Here is a 21,805-nt window from a genome sequence, read left to right on the forward strand (position 1 = left end):
GTATCAAATGGGTGTGCCTTGCCTTTTGGACCTGGAACAAAACTGGGGGGAATCCTCAGACCATTTGCTCAGCAGGGACCACAAATGGCTGTGTACAGTGATCATTCATTTACTGATTGTTGGTCTATTGGGTGTAAGTGCTATCCAACAGATCACTCTTACTAAATGTTACAGGCCAAAGGTAAGTAGTTTGTGGATCACTGTACTTTGCCTTTTGTCTGGGTAAATGTATATGTAGACATCTGCCACCCAAGAGCTAGTTATCTTCAGTGTATGATGGGTGCAGGTGCCTCACTGCAGTCTGTGATGTGTAGGTGTCCATCATACATATGACATGACTTAAATAGCTATTTGTTTGTAGCTGTAGCAAAAGACATTCCCTTGGTAAGTAGGGAATGTCTATTGACATGAATGATGTGTCGCCACTGTTGCCAACATTCCTTGTGCCTGCATGTCAGCATGTGTCCCTTTCACTTTAGGAAACATTTATATGTTCCAGTTCCATACATGCTCTACCTATGTTGATGGGATCATTTCTGTATTCCCTCACATACATGTACATGGGAATCTGCTAGTGGAATAGTGATTCTACAATGGGTGTCTATTTCAAGTGGTGACACAGACAGGAGTGTATCACAATTGTTCAGGACCTCATTACAAAATGTTGGTTTATTATGTATGTACCAAATAGATGTGTGCATGACCTTGTGTGAAATCTGTTGGAATGTAATTTACAATGGGATACTGCTGTTTGCCATTAGTCAACTGAGGTCTGCTCAATGTGGGACAGCTTTGAGGATGAAGAGGACCCCTAGTTGTTGTATGGTTAGGGTGGTTCTAAGACTTCACCCATGCAATTGTAGTTGTCTGAGGTCCTGCTTTTAAGGTGGGTAACCGTAGTAAATACAGATGGCATGCATGTATATGTCAATGCATATGTATGCACCACTTAGATGAATAGTTTTGCTGTGGCCTACTCAACATGATGGTATTGATGGTTAATCTGAGTTGTCGTTCAGGTGTTATCATCGACATGTGATAACCATATTCCTTTTTGACCTTGCAGCATCAGCACAGGCAAGGAGAGGAGACGGGGCCGAGACAAGTGGAGACATATCTGGCCACAGGACCTCAGGTCAAGAGAAAACTGACACAGAGGGACCCAGTGGCCTGGAGGGCGAAGTGAGGGGAGTGCCATGGGGGAGGCCGGAAAGGCATTATCATCATCCTGGCAGTCTGCTGACTCGAATATGGTGGGCGGTGAATTGGTCCCCAAAGGCCTGGAGATGGCTACCGACATCGGTGGCGGGCCAACCGCACTGGTGGTGATGGTGGTGTCTTGGCTGTGTTGCAGTTGGATCACCGCAGTGGTCATAATATGGCGGTCTGCACCGCCGGCGTGGTAATTCAGTGACTGCCAAACTCGGAATGAGGGCCTGAATGTGTTGCATCTTTTTCCTAGTTGTGCAAAACTACTCCCTTTTCTATTTTGGGTTTCATTGCCCTCCTTTTGTCATCAACTTCTCAAATTAACTCTTTTTCTACTGAGCTAAGTACAGGTCAGGTCAAATCAGATTGTGGGCATATGCAATGCCAAAAGTCAAGGTAGACTTAAAAAGTCCTCTCACAATGTCAATGTTTTCTGCTTTAGCAATACTACTCAGGTGTTTCATGATAGGCACAGAAGGAAACACTAGATTATAGTTTGTGTAGAAGTACTGATAATACTCCTTAGTAACAGCAGAGTACAAGAAATTCCATATCTTAGTGGCAAGCTGTGATGAGTAATTCCTTTCTGTACTGATGAAGGAATTTTCACACAAACATAGCACTATTGGACTTCCATGGTTTCAATGTATTCATATCATAATTTATAATATACATTTGATGTCAAATCTCCCTCCCTTAAAACTATCTGTGTGTAAAAGTCTCTCATCCTCATACAGGGGATCTTGATTTGTGAGTGAATTTTCTCAATTCAGGGCACTTGAGACTGAAGTTTTCTCACTCTCATCCTTATCAGGCAAACTCAATCCAATAATCATCAATATAAATACAATCACATATACTATTGCTAATCCTACACACACATACTTACATGTACTCTTCTTACTTTGATCAGATTTCCTGGCTTGTCTAGATTCAAACCACAATATATTTCCAATTTTAAAAAAAGCAAAAAGCAAAATTGCAAAAGCGACTTTCAATTATTTCACTGTCTCTTCCAGACTTTTCTTTGTTTGAGCAATGCAAGTTCCAAAACAGTCTCTTCAAACACAAAAATCTGAAAGTTCATCAAAAGTCTCTCCTTCTTAACAAAAATTCAAAAGCTCCTCTAAAAAAAAGGAGCAAATGTCTCTTATAATAGCCCATCTGGTAATCACTGATTAGCACTTCCAGCAAATAGTGTTTCTGTTCATCAAGCAGCAATGAGATTTCAAAGTTCCAACCCAAAGCAACTTCAAGTTCCAAAATGTTCAGCTGGAGATAAATTGTTATCACAAAAGGCAACAAACTCCTTCTCCCATTCATCAGTTGTGAAATGAGTTCATTCGGGATCAGAGTATCTTCGGCTTGTCACTCTTCCTTTTTGACCTCCTTGTTACACGACCCTCAGTTTCATTGTCACTTTGATCTGCTTCTTCAGTTATTTCAGCTATGGTGGGAGACACTTGCTCTGGGTTTTTTTCCCCGGCCAATGATCTCTGGTAGCAACTCTTTTCTCTGATATAACTGGGGTTTCAACGTTAACTGAGCTAGCAGGAGTCGCCTGACTCTGTCTCGACCCTTCTGTACCTTCAACTGCTGTTGACGCGCTCAGATGTTCACCAAACGGTGCATGCCTTGATGTTAGCCACTTGTCCAGTCCCCATAGCTTGGCTAACCTGGACCTTTTTTCACACTTAAACCGACCCTTCAGGAACAGGCGTTGTATCATCAAGAAGACTTGTAACTTTGCATGTGTGGCTTGCATTAATCAAGTTCGGGAGACGAGCACACTTCACAGCTGTTTTTGTTACTAGAACAATCTGATAGGGGCCTTTCCATTGCAGCTCCAAGCATGTCTTTCTTATACACTTTTTTCCACTAGCACATAGGTACAAGGATTCAGGTTGTGACAAAGTTATTGTTGCAGTTGTGCAGTTGCTTCTCCAACCTGGCAAGACAAAGAACCAACCACTTCAGCTAGTCCTTTGCAATAATCCAGAACCAAGTCATCTGTAATGTTCACAAGAGCATTTGCAGAAACTGCTGGCAATCACGTAGCATGCCCCCATGATTATCTCATGTAGCAACAAGCCTGTCTTTCTGTTGGGTGTGCTACTTAAACTCTTCAGAACAAGAGGCAATGCGTCTGGCCATTTCAGTATTGTGGATGCACATATTTTCACCAGTGGATACTTCAGAATTCCATTTATCTGCTCTACCAGTCCTGAAGCTTCTGGTCTGTAACTGAAATGCAATCTTTTCTCAATTTGTAATGCACACACAATAAATTAAGGATCTTACTATTGAAATGAGTTCCTCGGTCTGATTCCAGAGAAGTCGGAAAACCAAATTGAGGGTATCAACTCCCTCAATAGCAGATTTGCAACTATGAGGATATCATTTCTTCAAGTTGGGTAAGCCTCTACCCAATGGTAGAACACACACAACAACCAAAATGCGGCCCATTGCACACTGGCAACTCAATGAAATCAAGTTGTCTCCTGCTCTGCCTATATGACTCAGTGTAACAACTATGCATTTCCCTACTTTCATCTGCTGACACATTATACATCTGTGACATACTGCTTCTGCAACCAATCTAAATCTAGGGTTCTGCCATGTTTGTCTGAACATTCTGATCATTGCACCTCTACCAATAGGAGCTTGTCCATGGTAATACCTTGCCATCTGGGACAATAAGCTATTTGGCAACACTGCTTTCCCCTCACTTAACAACTAAACATCATCCTCATTCCTCTGGACACATCCTGCTCTGATCCAACCATGCTTCTCTTCTTCTTTTACTTCATCCTGCAATCTTGCAATGTCTTCCCAAGTGCCAATAGTTGTCAGAAAGAAATTTTGACTTGTCTCATCGTCATTTCCATTACTCAGGTCCTCATTAACCGCTTCTGTGCCTTGGACGAGATCATCTCGTCCAAGGCTACAGTTCCCCTGTGCCTTGGACGAGATCAACTCGTCCATGGCACAGGGGAACTTAGGGGCGCGCTAGCGCGCCCCCCGTGCACCCCCCTCCCCCCCCAAGTCGGGGATGGAAGGGGAAGACCTTCCCCTTCCACCCCCGACCCCCCCCACCCGCCCCCTGTGACGTGAGCGCGCGCGCGCGCGCGCGCGTGCTGATGTGTCACAGGGGCCTCCCTCGTCGCGCTGGAAGCTCTGCTTCCAGCGCGATTGATAAAGAAATGCAAAAGCATTTCTTTTTCAATCACTTGGGAGGCCCGGAGGGGCTTCAAAGGGAAGGAAAAGTATTTCCTTCCCTTTGAAGTCCCTCCGAGGGTTTCAAAAGCCGGATTGCTTGCAATCCGGCTTTTGAAACCCCACTAGACACCAGGGATTTTTTTTTTTTTCATTGAAATTGACAAAAGGGAGCGACCCCTTGGGTAAGGGTCGCTCCCAGGGGGGGCATTTTTTTGAAAAGCCCTTTTCTGCCCCCCCTGGGGGCAGAAACCTCTAGGCACCAGGGACCATTTTTTTTTTTTTTTTTCCTTTTTTTTTTCATTTTTTTTATTGAGGTGGGGAGCGACCCCTTAGGCAAGGGTCGCTCCCCTTGGGGGGAAATTATATTTTGGACATTTCTGCCCCCCTTGGGGGCAGATTGGCCTATTTTGATGAGGCCAATCTGCCCCCAAGGGGGGTAGAAACCACTAGACACCAGGGATTTTTTTTTTTTTTTATTGTTATTGACAAAAGGGAGCGACCCCTTGGGCAAGGGTCGCTCCCAGGGGGGGCATATTTTCGGGAAGGCCTTTTCTGCCCCCCCTGGGGGCAGATCGGCCTACTATTAGGCCGATCTGCCCCCAGGGGGGGCAGAAACCTCTAGGCAGCAGGGACCATTTTTTTTTTTTTTTTTCATTTTTTTTTTTTTGGTGGGGAGCGACCCCTTAGGCAAAGGTCGCTCCCCTTGGGGGAAAATTATATTTTGGCCATTTCTGCCCCCCTTGGGGGCAGATTGGCCTATTTTGATGAGGCCAATCTGCCCCCAAGGGGGGTAGAAACCACTAGACACCAGGGTTTTTTTTTTTTTTTATTGTTATTGACAAAAGGGAGCTACCCCTTGGGCAAGGGTCGCTCCCAGGGGGGGCATATTTTCGAAAAGGCCTTTTCTGCCCCCCCTGGGGGCAGATCGGCCTACTATTAGGCCGATCTGCCCCCAGGGGGGGGCAGAAACCTCTTGGCACCAGGGACTTTTTTTTTTTTTTCTTTTTTTTATGTTTCATTTTTTTTTTTTGGTGGGGAGCGACCCCTTAGGCAAGGGTCGCTCCCCTTGGGGGAAAATTATATGTTGCCCATTTCTGCCCCCCTTGGGGGCAGATTGGCCTATTTTGATGAGGCCAATCTGCCCCCAAGGGGGGTAGAAACCACTAGACACCAGGGAGTTTTTTCTTTGCGTGAATTTCACGCAAAGAGAGCGACCCCTTAGGCAAGGGTCGCTCCCTGGGGGGGAGGGCAATTTATTTTAGGCCATTTCTGCCCCCCCTGGGGGCAGATCGGCCTATTATTAGGCCGATCTGCCCCCAGGGGGGGAAGAAACCTCTAGGCGCCAGGGCAAATGTTTTTTTTTTTTTTTTTTTTTTGTTGTTTCTTTTTTTTAGAGATGGGGAGCGACCCATCAGGCAAGGGTCGCTCCCCTGGGGGGGCAAATTGTATTTAGACCATTTCTGCCCCCCTGGGGGCAGATTGGCCAATTTTAGGTCAATCTGCCCCCAAGGGGGCAGAAACCACTAGGCACCGGGGATTTGTTTTTTGGCGCCAATGTCACGCAGGGGGAGCGACCCCGTAGGCAAGGGTCGCTCCCGGCGGGGGAGGGTGGGGGTTGGGGGGGCAAATTTATTTTAGGGCATTTCTGCCCCCCCCCCTGGGGCTGGCTGAGCTACAGGCCAAACACCACAGGTAGGCACCTTGCAAAAAACACCTCTGTTTTCTGTGAAAAAATATGTTGTGTCCACGTTGTGTTTTGGGCCATTTCCTTTTGTGGGCGCTAGGCCTACCCACAGAAGTGATGTACCATTTTTATCGAGAGACTTAGGGGAACGCTGGGTGGAAGGAAATTTGTGGCTCCTCTCAGATTCCAGAACTTTCTGTCACCGAAATGAGAGGAAAAAGTTTTTTTTGGGCCAAATTTTGATGTTTGCAAAGGATTCTGGGTAACATAACCTGGTCAGAGCCCTGCAAGTCACCCCATCTTGGATTCCCCTGAGTTTCTAGTTTTCAAAAATGCACTGGTTTGCTAGGTTTCCTCAGGTGTCGGCTGAGCTACAGGCCAAAATCCACAGGTAGGCACTGCTTTTTATAAAAAAATGTGATGTGTCCACGTTGTGTTTTGGGCCCTTTCCTTTCGTGGGCGCTAGTCCTACCCACACAAGTGAGGTATCATTTTTATCGGGAGACTTGGGGGAACGCTGGGTAGAAGGAAATTCGTGGCTCCTCTCTGATTCCAGAACTTTCTGCCACAGAAATGTGAGTAACATGTGTATTTTTAGCCAAATTTTGAGGTTTGCAAAGGATTCTGGGTAACAGAACCTGGTCCGAGCCCCGCAAGTCACCCCTCCTTGGATTCCGCTAGGTCTCTAGTTTTCAGAAATGCACAGGTTTGGTAGGTTTCCCTAGGTGCCGGCTGAGCTAGAGGCCAAAATCTACAGGTAGGCACTTCGCAAAAAACACCTCTGTTTTTTTCCAAAATTTAGGATGTGTCCACGTTGCGCTTTGGGGTGTTTCCTGTCGCCGGCGCTAGGCCTACCCACGCAAGTGAGGTATCATTTTTATCGGGAGACTTGGGGGAACGCTGGGTGGAAGGAAATTTGTAGCTCCTCTCAGATTCCAGAACTTTCTGCCACAGAAATGTGAGGGACATGTGTTTTTTTAGCCAAATTTTGAGATTTGCAAAGGATTCTGGGTAACAGAACCTGGTCCGAGCCCCGCAAGTCACCCCTCCTTGGATTCCCCTAGGCCTCTAGTTTTCAGAAATGCACAGGTTTGGTAGGTTTCCCTAGGTGCCGGCTGAGCTAGAGGCCAAAATCTACAGGTAGGCACTTCGCAAAAAACACCTCTGTTTTTTTCCAAAATTTAGGATGTGTCCACGTTGCGCTTTGGGGTGTTTCCTGTCGCCGGCGCTAGGCCTACCCACGCAAGTGAGGTATCATTTTTATCAGGAGACTTGGGGGAACGCTGGGTGGAAGGAAATTTGTAGCTCCTCTCAGATTCCAGAACTTTCTGCCACAGAAATGTGAGGGACATGTGTTTTTTTAGCCAAATTTTGAGGTTTGCAAAGGATTCTGGGTAACAGAACCTGGTCCGAGCCCCGCAAGTCACCCCTCCTTGGATTCCTCTAGGTCTCTAGTTTTCAGAAATGCACAGGTTTGGTAGGTTTCCCTAGGTGCCGGCTGAGCTAGAGGCCAAAATCTACAGGTAGGCACTTCGCAAAAAACACCTCTGTTTTTTTCCAAAATTTAGGATGTGTCCATGTTGCGCTTTGGGGTGTTTCCTGTCGCCGGCGCTAGGCCTACCCACGCAAGTGAGGTATCATTTTTATCGGGAGACTTGGGGGAACGCTGGGTGGAAGGAAATTTGTAGCTCCTCTCAGATTCCAGAACTTTCTGCCACAGAAATGTGAGGGACATGTGTTTTTTTAGCCAAATGTTGAGGTTTGTAAAGGATTCTGGGTAACAGAACCTGGTCCGAGCCCCGCAAGTCATCCCTCCTTGGATTCCCCTAGGTCTCTAGTTTTCAGAAATGCACAGGTTTGGTAGGTTTCCCTAGGTGCCGGCTGAGCTAGAGGCCAAAATCTACAGGTAGGCACTTCGCAAAAAACACCTCTGTTTTCTCCCAAAATTGTCGATGTGTCCACGTTGCGCTTTGGGGCGTTTCCTGTCGCGGGCGCTAGGCCTACCCACGCAAGTGAGGTATCATTTTTATCGGGAGACTTGGGGGAACATAGATTAGCAAAACAAGTGCTATTGCCCCTTGTCTTTCTCTACATTTTTTCCTTCCAAATATAGGAGAGTGTGTAAAAAAGACATCTATTTGAGAAATTCCCTATAATTCACATGCTTGTATGGTCACCCCGGAATTCAGAGATGTGCAAATAACCACTGCTCCTCAGCACCTTATCTTGTGCCCTTTTTGGAAATGCAAAGGTTTTCTTGATAGCAATTTTTTACTCTTTATATTTCAGCAAATGAATTGCTGTATACCCGGTATAGAATGAAAACGCACTGCAGGGTGCAGCTCATTTATTGGCTCTGGGTTCCTCGAGTTCTTGATGAACCTACAAGCCCTATATATCCCCGCAACCAGAGGAGTCCAGCAGACGTAACGGTATATTGCTTTCCATAATCTGACATTGCAGGGAAAAGTTACAGAGTAAAACATAGAGAAAAATTGATGTTTTTTTCACCTCAATTTCAATATTTTTCTTTTTCAGCTGTTATTTTCTGTAGGAAACCCTTGTAGGATCTACACAAACGACCCCTTGCTGAATTCAGAATTTTGTCTACTTTTCAGAAATGGTTAGGTTTCTGGGATCCAGCATTGGTTTCATGCCCATTCCTGTCACTGACTGGAAGGAGGCTGAAAGCACAAACAATTGCAAAAATGGGGTATGCCCCAGTAAAATGCCAAAATTGTGTTGAAAAATTGGGTTTTCTGATTCAAGTCTGCCTGTTCCTGAAAGCTAGGAAGCTGCTGACTTTAGCACTACAAACCCTTTGTTGATGCCATTTTCGGGGGGAAATCCACAAGCCTTCTTCTGCAGCCACTTTTTCCATTTTTTTAAAAAAAAACGAAATTTTCACTGTATTTTGGCCAATTTCTTGGCCTCCTTCAAGGGAACCCACAAAGTCTGGGTACCTCTAGAATCCCTAGGATGTTGGAAAAAAAGGACGCAAATTTGGCTTGGTTAGCTTATGTGAACAAAAAGTTATGAGGGCCTAAGCGCGAACTGCCCCAAATAGGCAAAAAAAGGCCTGGCACAGGAGGGGGAAAAGGCCTGGCAGCGAAGGGGTTAAAGGAATGGAGGGGGGCAAGGGAATTTTGTGTGTGTTTGTGTGCATGTGTGCAAGTGTCTATGTGCCAGTGTGACAGCATGTATGCGGGAGGTGGGGGGAGAGTTGTACCCATGTGTGAATGTGTGTGTGAATGAGTCAGCGTCTGTGTGCATGCATGTATGTATGTGTGGTGTGTGCATGCATAGATGGGGGTGGGTATACATAAGGTGGCAGGGGGGTGTGTAGGGATCGCTGCTTGGAGGGTGGGGGGCTTCTGATGGGGTCAGGGGTGGGGAGTTCTGACATGGGGAGCAGGTTGAGGAGTCCTGTATTGGCGACAGGAATGAGTATTCCTGTCACCAGTATCCTTATCGCCAGAGATTTCGTGGCGGTTCTGCTGCCACGGAGTCCCTGGCGATAAGGAAACTCAAAATACCATAGGCAGTGTTAGGTGGAATGCCAGGTCGAAGGTGGACAACCTTCAGCCAGGCCCTCCTACCCCCCTAGCGGAACAGGTGATGAACTGGCTGTAAGGCATCCAGTTCACTACCCTTTTCATAATTTGGTGGTCCTGCACCTCCACGCTGATGGTAGTCTGGCCGCCTCCACCAGCAGGGCAGGACCACCAGGGTCATAATGACCCCCATAGTCATTTTCATCCAGGAGAACATCTTGAATATTGGGTCTTGGTGTGATGCACAGTTCAGTCACATCAAGACAGTCATGCCAAACCTCATCTTCATGGTTGCTTGCATTTTCAACAGGATCTGGCAAAAGAGTAGCCACATTCAGAACATTGCAGCTCTTTATATTGACATTAGAAGAACTAAAATTATTTGCTCAGAGCGAGTTAAACGGGCATTGGTCAGATATTGGGTTTCAGTATGGGTAAGCAAAATCTCCACTGAAGGGGAATAGAAATGTTCAGTAGGTGGCCATTAACAGTGCTTTCACACTGTTCAGTACTGACACTTAATGCGGCCATGGCTCAAACAGCTGGGCAGTGCTGCAGCTACAGGATCAAGTGTGGCTGGAAAATATGCCACAGGCTTGTTTGCATTTCCATGTAACTGTGTCAAAACAGAGAGAGCACATCTATCCTTGTCACGGCAAAACAAAGAAAAACATTTGTTACAATTGAGCATTCCCAGAGCTGGGGCTTGGCACAAGCTTCCTCTCAGATTTGTGAAGGCTTTCATGTATTTGTCATCAAATGGTACCAGATCAGACACATCCTTGTGTGTCAACCTCTGTAAAGGCTTGGACATAAGGGAAAATTCAGTATCCATTGGCAGCAGTAGCGAACAATTCCCAGGAACATTCTGACTTCCTCTAAGTAACTGGAGGATTTATTTGTATAATTGCTGAAATTCTCTCTTGTGACATCTTCCTTGCACCTTTGTCTATGCGGTGACCTAAGTATCGTACTTCCTTTTTATAATACTGCAAATTTGCTGGGGAAACTATGTTCATTTTCTCCTAAATGATTCAAAACAGCTAATATACTGCACCAAGACTGAATGATAGGACATTTTAAGGGACTCCAATTTTGTTTTCAAAATCTGATTAAAGATTGATGGCAATGTTGTATACCTCTGAGGAGTACGACACCATGTTAAAATATGACTGCCAAATTTAAAGGCAAAGAGGAATTATCTTTCCACATGCAAGTAAAGAGAGAAAAATGTTTGGCACAACTCAATTACTGTAAACCATTCTGCTTCACACAGGATCTGAAATAAAATCACTGCTGAATTTGGTACCACAGCAGAACATGGAACGACAATTTTGTTTACTTTTCTCAAATCCTGAGCTGCACAGTATTTTTCATTGGGATTCCGCAATCCTAAAATAGGGGAATTACAAGGCCTTCCCAAAATCTCTTGCTCAATCAGACTCTCAATCAAGGGTGTTATTCCTGCAACTGTCACAGGTGTCATGTTATGAGATGGTATCCTCTGATACACTGCATTTGGTTTCACTGTTATTTTGACTGGCTCAACTCCTTTTATGAGACCTTTCCTGAAAAGTCACAAACCTCAGGAAGAATTGTGCCCTGCAATTCTTCAGGCAAATCATTACATGTCATCACTGGATAGAGCGAGACAAGCTGGTACTGGTCTACAATTTTACAAAGGGACATTTTCCTCATTTGTTTGTATTTATGTTCCTTTCAGTGTACAGCTAATGGAACAATTCAGCCTACACACCAGGTCACGCCCTAATAGATTTACTGTAATCCAATCGCAAACCACACAATGGTACTTATCTTCAAATGAGCCTATTGTTAAGGGAACATGTTCGATAACAGGATTTGTCAACTGTTTATTTGCTAATCCTACAACCTGAATGATCCTTCCTGACAAAGGAAGTCTGGCACTTCTGCGGTTCTGACAGTGGAACGTGTAGCTCCAGTATAGACCAAGAATGATACGCTGTGTCCCATAGCGCTGCCACTTACATAGGGACCACGTTGATGTACCTCTAAGGATGCAGTGAACATGCAATCATCAATACTATCACTGTGAAATGTTTCTAAAGAATTCCTCATCACTCAAATCAATTAAGTGAAATTGTGAAGCTATCTGGTTCACGTTTGCATTTGCAAATTGATTCTGATTTGCACTTGCCATCCGGTTCATGTTTTGCTGATGAACAATCACCTGCTGCTGTGTCATCAAGGCTTGTGCTATCTGCATCTGTTGAACTGGGGATATTTGTACATTCAAGATTCAGAGTCTTTAGACTCTCCTGAATTTGACCCTGATTATTACCTTGAGTCGGAGCAACTACAGCATTCTGTACCAAATTATTCACATTATTATAGGGACATGCTCTCCGTCAATGACCTGTAGCATGACATGGACCTCTTTTCTTCAATGACTGAACGTCAACCAAAATTCCTCTCGGAGCTACATGAACACAACATTGTCTACCTCTAAGCTGAACCACATTGCTAACTGCTTTTGCACACCTTGCATTCCACTTGTATTCATCATCGGTGGGATCTAATTCCCTCTATTTGCAGCCTTCAATTGTATAACCATAAACTTTCTCCTCAATGTTTTCTGCTTCAATTCAATTTCATTGCTATAGTACCCAGCATACCACAGGAGATCTTCAATGGGGGTTTGTTCTGCCAACAAATCAAATGTTGCTGAATCATTGCATGTCTGGCTTCTATCCTTGTTCAAATATAAACACATAATGACCCATATCTTTTGACTCTATGTTCTCTGTACCACTATGCTGTTTGAAAGCTTGCAGCAATCACTCATAACATGCGTGAATAGACTCTAGTTCCTGTGCCATCCTGTCAATTTTCTGCCAATCAATATCTTTCGGGGACACTTTGTTCTTCAGGAATTCAATTACCTTATAACACTTTTTCATCACTTCTTTAGACAGTGCATCTGTTACTGGATCCCTTGGAGGTTCACACTCAGGCAAATAAACACTCCTTTTTCACTCAGTCCACAAGTCATTCGGAACCACAATGTCAAACAACGATTTCAAATCTTACCACAGACATTTTGAAAGTTTCACAAATCTCTCTGTCTGCTTGTAACATTCACTGGTTTCTCTTTCCATCTTGGGTAATCATTACTGAATGACAGTATATCATTCCTACTCCAAGGAACATGTTCAACTCCTCCAACTGGCATTTCCCTATTAGGCGTCATTCTGACATTGACCTCAGCTTCATTTGTTCCAGCCAGAGACAAATTCTGCTTTGCTTGCTTCTGATCTCTTCTTTTCCCATCTGCCTTCCCATTTATCTAATGCTCCCCATGTAATTTATGTTCCCCGTGTTTGAAAGTACGTAATAAATTCTTTAATGTGGGTTCTAATCCCAAGCAATCTCAAGTTAAGAATATCTTTGTTACTCAACTCTAATCTGTAATTTCTCTTTAAAGATTTAGATTTTTCTAAATCCACTTAATATTTCTCAGCCAATTCTGCTAATTTCAGTCAGTCCTACACGTTGAGTGACATCTTTACACATGAAGTACAATTCATCTTCAGTATATGTTTCCGATTGCTCTACATCTAGCATTCCCAAAATTACTTTGTTTAATTCTAAATTCAATCCTGGCACATTCATTGTTCTGTCTCTCTTGGGTGTCTCTTCTGATCTTATGTTACCATTTGTTGTACCTGTTGCACCATGTGGGCTCAGATTGTTTAACCAATCTGTTAACTGTTGTGCTGAAAGGCCTTGCAAACTAATATTATTTATCTGGAGTACATTTTATGGGGTACACTCATAATCTGATCTGGTGTGGGCATGTAAGGAAGTGGGGTTCCATCAGGAAACGTCGCATCACGGACTGGTCCTGCCTGATTTAACATCTGGTTAGGTTCTGCAATTTGTGTAATGGTCAAAGGTGGACCAAAAAAAGCAGATCTCTCCATCTCTGAATTTTTTGAATGAACTGATCTGAGCATGCTAATTGGTTATATCGCTGCAGATCCAGCTGGAGTTAGGAACTGCTGAAACATTCATTGAATGGGCATCACTTCCAGGGTTACCTGAATGATACAAGGGAAGAACTGGGTCTATTGTCATGGGAACTGTTAGTGCATCAGGACCCATCAAATTTGTCTGACTCTGTGGAATTGTCATTCCAATACTTTGAACTGTCAAAACAGTACTAAGGGTCTGCCTTGTTTTATTTGGTGTAACATTTAACATTGTCTGCACTGGTGTATACATAGGCATAGGTTAATTCTGATTAAAATTCTGCACAGGCTTAGTTGGATTAACAGTTGGAATGGATGGTTAAACCAAAGGCACTTCTGCCACTGAATTTGCAGTTTACCTGGAACTGTCTGAAATGGGATCTGTGCAACTGGAGCAGTTGGCACTTTCTGGACTATATTTTGTACTGCTACACTTCTCGTTTCTGCCTGAATGCTCCAGTGGGGGTCGATTCATCAGAAGTTGATTTATGAGCTCATCTTCAAAATCACTCTCATATCTTCTGCTGTCTGCTCTGCTTTTACTGTCTGTTTCTTATGTGTCTTAGGTTTTGTAATCCCATCATCTTCTTATGCAATAGCTGGAAACATTCTCACTCCATCTAACATCTCTGCTCTCCACCTTTTTTGTTCTTCATCCCATCTAGCTTTCGCTAATGTCTGAACTGCTTTCTGCATTCTATTCTCAAATATTGTCATTGCTTTCTGTCTTGCAATAAGTTCCCAAATATCGAGGACTTCAAACTGTCCTGGTCTTGGTGGAGGCTTTAATTCACATATTACTCTCCTCAAATTGTCTAACACTCTCAAATTAAAGGTTCCATAATGAGGAAAAACTATTGAACCCTCTTTCTCAGTTATTTTATACCATTGGTTTGGCCATTCGCATGCCGAAACTCCTTTTATTTCTGACACTTCATAAACTGGGATTCCATTGGGTGCAACTTTTTCACCCTCTTTAACTGGAATAAACATATCTCCTCTTAGTGCACTTCTTAATGCCTTGAAAAAATACATTTTTTCACAAATTCAATTAACCACAATGATTTTCCATCAAATCAGCAAGTAACTTCAATCCCACAATCATTTTCACAAACTGTTCTCAACAAATAACAACATGATACTGTCAACCAATAGCAGCGCATCTTCACAGCATCCAACCTATACCAGCACAGCACAGAATGAGGTCACACTCACTTCTCTCAGCAACTGCAATTGCCTCGCAATTGTTTCTCACACAATCGCTCACTCACACCTAATGCTAAATATTATGAGCAAAAACCTGCCTGCACACTACGGGTAGGAACTCAAACACTCCAAAAGCTGTACAGGCTACATTTCCAACTGTGGCTTTCACAACTACACAAGGAATTAAACTTGACCAGCAATTCTCACTCTGGCTGATAGAGATCGTCTGTATGTACTCAGAATTCACTAAGTACCAACCACAACTCACACTCACTCAAGGAAAACTATTGGCACTGACAACGATGTCTCATGACAATTACCTCACTGCAGACAATAAATTAACCAAGAGCTATCTACACTTAAGCGTTATTCTGGGATCTTAGGCCATGATGGACCCGTCATCAACAACAAACCCAAACATTTTTGAGCACAAAGAGTCACAATCACTTTGAGTATGATGACCCTGCAAAACACTTCAAAACATCACACTTCACTGCAATCTTCAAGCAAAAAGCATTGCAAATTTAAATCCCTATTTATACTCACACAACACGTCACTTGTAGTCACAACGCTGGAACTTCATAAATCTCTGGAATGGACCACAGAACGAATTACAGGGTGGGCAATATTTGGACTGAGCAATGACATGGGATCAATCCTAAATCCCTAACACTAAATATGGTTCCCCCTCTCATGAGAGAAAACCATCAGTCTACTACCAGATCTGCGGATGCATTTTTCTTCGAAGGAATTAAATGCGCAACAAGGTCGACAGACCTTTGGACCAGAAAGATGTGTGGTGAACCATCAACAATATTTCAACACCACCCAAACAATTTAGACACAATGAACAATGTGACCACAGAGGGAAATCTCCAATGAAGAATAACAGTTAAAAGCTTTATTACTAACACAAGGTCAAAGCCATGAAGACAATGTGAAAAATCTAATTACAGATACACATAGGTGGTCATTTTGACATTGGCGGTAAAAAACACCTACCACAGCGGTGACAACCAACAAAATACCGCCACTGCGGCTACCCTCCATTTGCCATATTAGGAGCACTGCCGGACTTCTACCGCAAAAAGGGTGGAAATCCGGCAGTGTTCATGGTGGCGGACGGTGGTAAGGTGGCACAGCTACCACCAGCACCGCCACGACAGTAGAACGCCGTATTATGACAAGTAATACGCCCTGGCGGTGTTCTGCTGGCAGGGCACTGCTGGTGGTAGCAGCTCCCCTTCCCGTTCCCTGCCAGAAGACCTCCTCACTCAAGGTAAGTCGGGATCCTGACAGGGGTGGGGGGATGTTGTGTATGTGTGTCTGAGTGTGTGCATGAATGTGTGAGGGAGTGTGTGATTGCGTCTGTGTGTGTTGTGTTGTTTGCGTGGTTGTATGTGTGAGTGAATGCATGTAAGAATGGTGAAGTGAGTGCGTGTCTGCATGTCAGTGTGATTGTGTGTAAGAGTGTGTGCGCACATGTTTGGAAGTATGCATGTATGAATGCGTGTGTGCCAGTGTGAGTGATTGGGTGTATGTGTGGTGTGTGTATGCGGTCTGTGCGTGCATGGGTGTGTGTGTGATAATCGGAGGGGGTGGGGGGTGTGATGATCGGAGGGGGTGGGGGTGTGTGCGTTTTGATAAGTGGTGGGGGTGTATTTGAATATCGGGGTGGGGGTTAGTGTGTGTATGGGGGGGCTTTGGATGGAAGGGGGTGCCAGGTGTCTGTGGGGGGTGCGGGAGCCACCTACCGGTGACAGGGAAGGAATTCCCTGTCACCGGTAGGGCCTACAGCCATGGTTTTCATGGCATTGCTAACGCCATGAAAACCATGGTGGTAGGCAGGCTCATAATGCCGCTGCCGCTACTGTGCCGGCGGCCGGACTGGAGATTGATATTTCTGAATTTACATGGCGGTATGAGTGGAGAAGTGGCCATTCTCATAATGTGACAGTATGTACCGCCAGCCTGTTGGTGGCACAACCGCCACATTAACACTCACCACCGGGTCATAAAGACCTCCATAATCACCAAGGGATGCCCAAGGTGATAAAATACATTCAGGCGAACTAACATCAATAAAACTAAGGATTCATGAATAATAATACATAATGTCAATACAAATATCTGTGATACAGATATTACGCAGTGTTCAGAATTTGCAATCATTAGTCAATTTAAATTTAGCAGAGTCAATAATCTTCGGCTGGGCACAGGTCAACCACACAGCTCACTGAATTAGAGAAATACTTGTGTGGTGAGAAACATGTGGGCAAAATTCAAAAATATAAAAAAGACCAAAATAATTTAAAAAAAGAATAAGTCTGGCTATAGGTCACCGACCAAAAGTGAAAATATAATAAAAGCGTCAGCATGGTGGAGTTTCTAACCTAAAAGGGCATTTGGACAACAGCTAACTGCCTTTTCATGTGTGCCACAGTGCAGTGTTATGGTGAGAGTGAAGCAAGTCTGTCATAATCACTATTGTGCTGAATGTCGAGACGATATTCAGAGGTGAAGCCTAATGGCTAATGAACTAGGGCCTTGGAATTATGATTGGAGATACTAACTATTGCTAATACGCTCAAAAAGCGCTTGATCACATAAAGAGACTAAGGGCCTTAGTAGCGCAGCTGAAAATTTTGCAGCACCGCGCTGCGTCATTTCAGAAATGTATGGATGTGCCGTATTTAATACAATATGGCGCATCCCTGTGTTTTCCCTAGTGCTGGTGCTGAAATTAGCTGCCTACCACCCACCCAGACACCCTTGCACCATACTCTCTGCATTGCAGGGAATAATTGTCTATGTGCATGAAGGTGTCCCTTCCGTATTTTCAAGGTGGCGTTAAGCTACAGAAAGTGGCTTAACGCCGCTTTGTAAATATGGAGCAGGGCATTGCGCCATCAGAAGGTCGGAAAAAGTGACATTTCGGTGGCGCAATGCCCTTGTAAATTAGCCCCTAAGAGACCCAAACTTACAGACTTGGTGACTATATGACTGGAACTCATGTGCATATTATGCACTCATATTCAGGCAACAGCATTCAACAAACAAAGCTGTTGGCCTCATAGAGTATTACAGAGGAGTAGAACATAAATCCTTGTTTCTGCGATCAAGTGGCTTTACGGCCTACGTATACATGTGAGTGAGACTATAGCTGCACCAACCATTGTTACCAGAGTTGAACAAATGTGGAATATTGCATGAGAGTGAGTGAGCCTGAGTGAATTAGAAGGGTACTAGTTAACCCTGAGTTAATAGATGAACACTTTTGCTTCTCTATCCCGACTGCAGGGAACATCACTGTAACAATGACTCCCTCCCTATCAACCCCACCCTGAGACAACATCAGGCTTAAGTCCGGAACAAGAGCTGATCACAGAGAACAAGTACCTGTATTTATTATTTTCTCCACATCCACATTCCCTTGGGTGCACTCCTTGGTAAATAGTATCCCTGTTTCCTTGGTAGTTCATGTATTGTGTGTGCCGGCATCTGAAAGGCCTGAAGATGATAGACACCTTTTTTGGTAAGCCAAGAAAAAAAATTGCAATAATTGATCATAAAATTAGACTTAGATCATTAGAAATGTAAGAATGACATAAAGAAGGAATAAGATAGAGATTCTACCTGCTAAATTTCAAAACAATGGCAAATAAACGTATGTAGAGACCCTCAGTTAAATTGTCCTGCAGCAACGGGGGAGACAGAATTGTGAATGAATTTACTGGGTGCCAGCCCCGTAACTGAGCACTAGTACCACAAGTTTGTCAGTGACAACAAAAAAGGCAAGAAGAACAATAGGGGCCTATTTACAGACTGCACTTTGTTGTATGTTTACTGGTACCTCAATAGCACTAGTAACATACTATCAAATTCTATTTACAAACATACATGCGGAGATCACACATATGCATAGGTTTTAGTAGTAAATGTAGAAGGGATGGGAAGTGGCTGGAAATGGGGAATGATTACTACTAAAGAAGAGGGGGTTAGGGATGAGTTAGGAGTGATTTAAACAGAGTTAGTGAGGGTGTAAGGGAAGGGCATGCACCCACCCACAAAAGAGTAAGCCCATATCTATTTAAAAACTATGCTTCTATATTTACTACAGCCAAAAAGGACATAAAACAGTTGTCAATGTTCTAAAATATATAAACATTTATTTTATTATAAATGAAGAATAAATATTATTCCATTTAAATATTTTAAAAACTTCTCCAAATAAAAAAAACTTTGCATAGTAAAAAATAAAATAATTGTAAATTATTTTTTACATATGTTTAAGTAACATCAACTATACAATAAATAAACATAAACAGTTTAATTTAAATAGATGTTATTTTTTATATAAACCTTTAAAAAATAATTTTAATGTCATTTAAAATACCTAGATTATTTGGGGAGGTCTCTGCCAAGTGTGTTGAACATAAAATACGGTCATTTATATATTAGTCATAGTTTATGGTCACACATGACATTTTTACTGACTTCCTAGCACCCCCACCAGCGTTTCAGTGGGTGAGGACATGCATGCCTACACTTTTGGGTAACTTTAGATTTTTAAATGGTGGCTAGGCAAAAGTAGCAAAGTTACTCAAAAGTGTAAAAGTAAACTTACATCTGTAGATTTACTCATGTGTAAAGTTTCCTTTATGAATAGGCCTCCATAACCTAAGTTATATACATTTATATTTAGAAACGTTCCCATGGAGACCATTATTTACAGGACTACCTAATTAAGAATCAAGGGTAAAATGTTGCAAAGTGAACTGTCAAGATGCCGTTATCCATAAATTCACCAAAAGTTGGCAAAATAATTCACATTAACACATTCAGACCATCATTATGAGTTTGGCGGTCTTTTTCAAAGACCGCTGAAGCCGCTGCATCCAGCAGACCACCAGTGCTGGTGGTCTGTTGACCACCATATTTCGAGTCATTAGAGGACTTCCGCCCATTTATAGAGGGAAGTCCCACTTCGAAGAGGCGGTTGCATCGCCAGCACCGCCATGGCAGCAAGATGCTGCCCACCACATTACGAGCTGTAATACAGCTTGGCCGAGTCTTGCTGGAGTGGTGGTGCTGGCAGTGTAAAACCACCAGGACCCATCCCCTCCCGGACAACCAGCTCGCCAGAAAAGGTAAGGTGATCGTCCGAAAGGGAAGGGTGTGTTGGGTGCATGTGTGTGTTGTGTGTGCGAATGGGAGTGTTTGTGTGCAAGTGTGCGGATGAGGGGGTGCGTATGTCTGAGTGAGGGTGTGTGAATATATGTATACAGTTGGGGGTGTTTGTCTGTGCGTGTATGCGATGCAGGGGGTGTCTGTGTGTGCATGTCTGCATGTGTGAATGCATGAGTGAGAGTTTGCGAAAGGGGGTGGGGAGTGTAGTATGATTTCGAGTATGCGGCGGGGAAGAGGGGTTGTGAATGCATGCGTGTATGCGATTGAATGTAAGTGTTTGTGTGCGTGTGTGCACGTGAATGGGGGTGTTCGTGTGTGCATTTGCATTGGTGTGCCTGAGTGCATGTGAGTGCGTAAATGCTTGTTTCAGTGTGCATGTTTGAGTCTCCAAGTGAATGGGGGTGTATGTAGCGAGTGAGTGGGGTGCATGTTTGTCAGAGTGTGGATGTGTGTGGGTGCATGTTTGTGGATGTGTGGGGTTGAGTGTGCTGGCGACAGGAATGGGGATTCCTGTCGCTGGGTGCTTTCCACCAAGGTTTTCATGGCGGGGTGACCGCCACAGAAAGCCTGTTGGTCTGCAGCCTTGTAATCTGGCTGGCAGGCTGAGACCTGCTGCGAAGTTGGAGGTCCTCACTGCCGGCCGGGTTAGTGCAACTGCACAGGCGGGCTAGACGGCGTTGTGGATGTTTGGCTTCTGTCAAACCCCACAACTTGCGATGTGGCAGTCTTTACTGCCAGGTTCACGGTGGTAAGACCACCACGGTGAGGCTGGCAGTCTGAGGACCGCCAGCCCATAATGAGGGCCTCAGTTTTCCACATACCATCTCCAACTGTATACAATAATCTCATTGATCTTTCAAATAACATACCAATAGTACATACACTCTTTCACCACATCCTCTAAATTGTATGTACCCTGTTACTATTCTTCATAGCAACCTGCAGACAGAACTAAGCATTAAAATATTGTGTATTCATTTTGTGCTGTAATACCTCTTTTTAATTCCTATTCGTATAAGTTCTTCATTTAGTTTTATCTTGCTCTGAAACCCAACTGTCCAAAAGTCCATGCTTTATTTTAACATTGTAAATACAAATAAATGTGTGGCGTTCTTTGCCTCTGGCTGAATGTACTTTTCTGGCTTTTTGGGACTCACGAGTACTTTCTGCATTGTATCTGGAAAGCTGCACCAGGCGCATGTTTCGAGGTGTAATCCTGGGCAGGTCATGTGACATTTCCAAAAGGATCCTAGTCTGGCTGTGTGGGGTTCTACATAATGGAAAAGTTTGAACGGGGGGTAGCATTCTCCATGCAAATGTACTTTCTTTCCTCCACTGGGAAAATGTTTTTCCTAATGGAGAAAGCTCACCTCCTAAACCCCAAGCAAATCAGGTGATACATTCTACTTTCCACCCTTAGAAAGGTTTTATAGCACCACTAGGCTGTAGTAAATTTCCAAGGTTGGGTACGGGGTGTATTGGAGTTTGGGAATACCCACAATCTTACAGGCTTGTAGGCGTTCTCAAAAGATAAACCATGCCTTGGAACATCCACTACACTCCCTACACTCATGGCTAAGGTCTTCATAACACAAAAATTAGTTTATGCTGGAAAATAATCTCTCTATGTGCAAATTAAATTCAGTGGAAAACATACATTGATGACCAAATTTACTATTGTGAACATCTCTCTTAGTTGTTCTTTTCTAATACATGCTTTTATACACCAATG

The sequence above is a fragment of the Pleurodeles waltl genome, chromosome 7 (genome assembly GCF_031143425.1).
Source record: "Pleurodeles waltl isolate 20211129_DDA chromosome 7, aPleWal1.hap1.20221129, whole genome shotgun sequence".
Lineage (NCBI taxonomy): Eukaryota > Metazoa > Chordata > Amphibia > Caudata > Salamandridae > Pleurodeles > Pleurodeles waltl.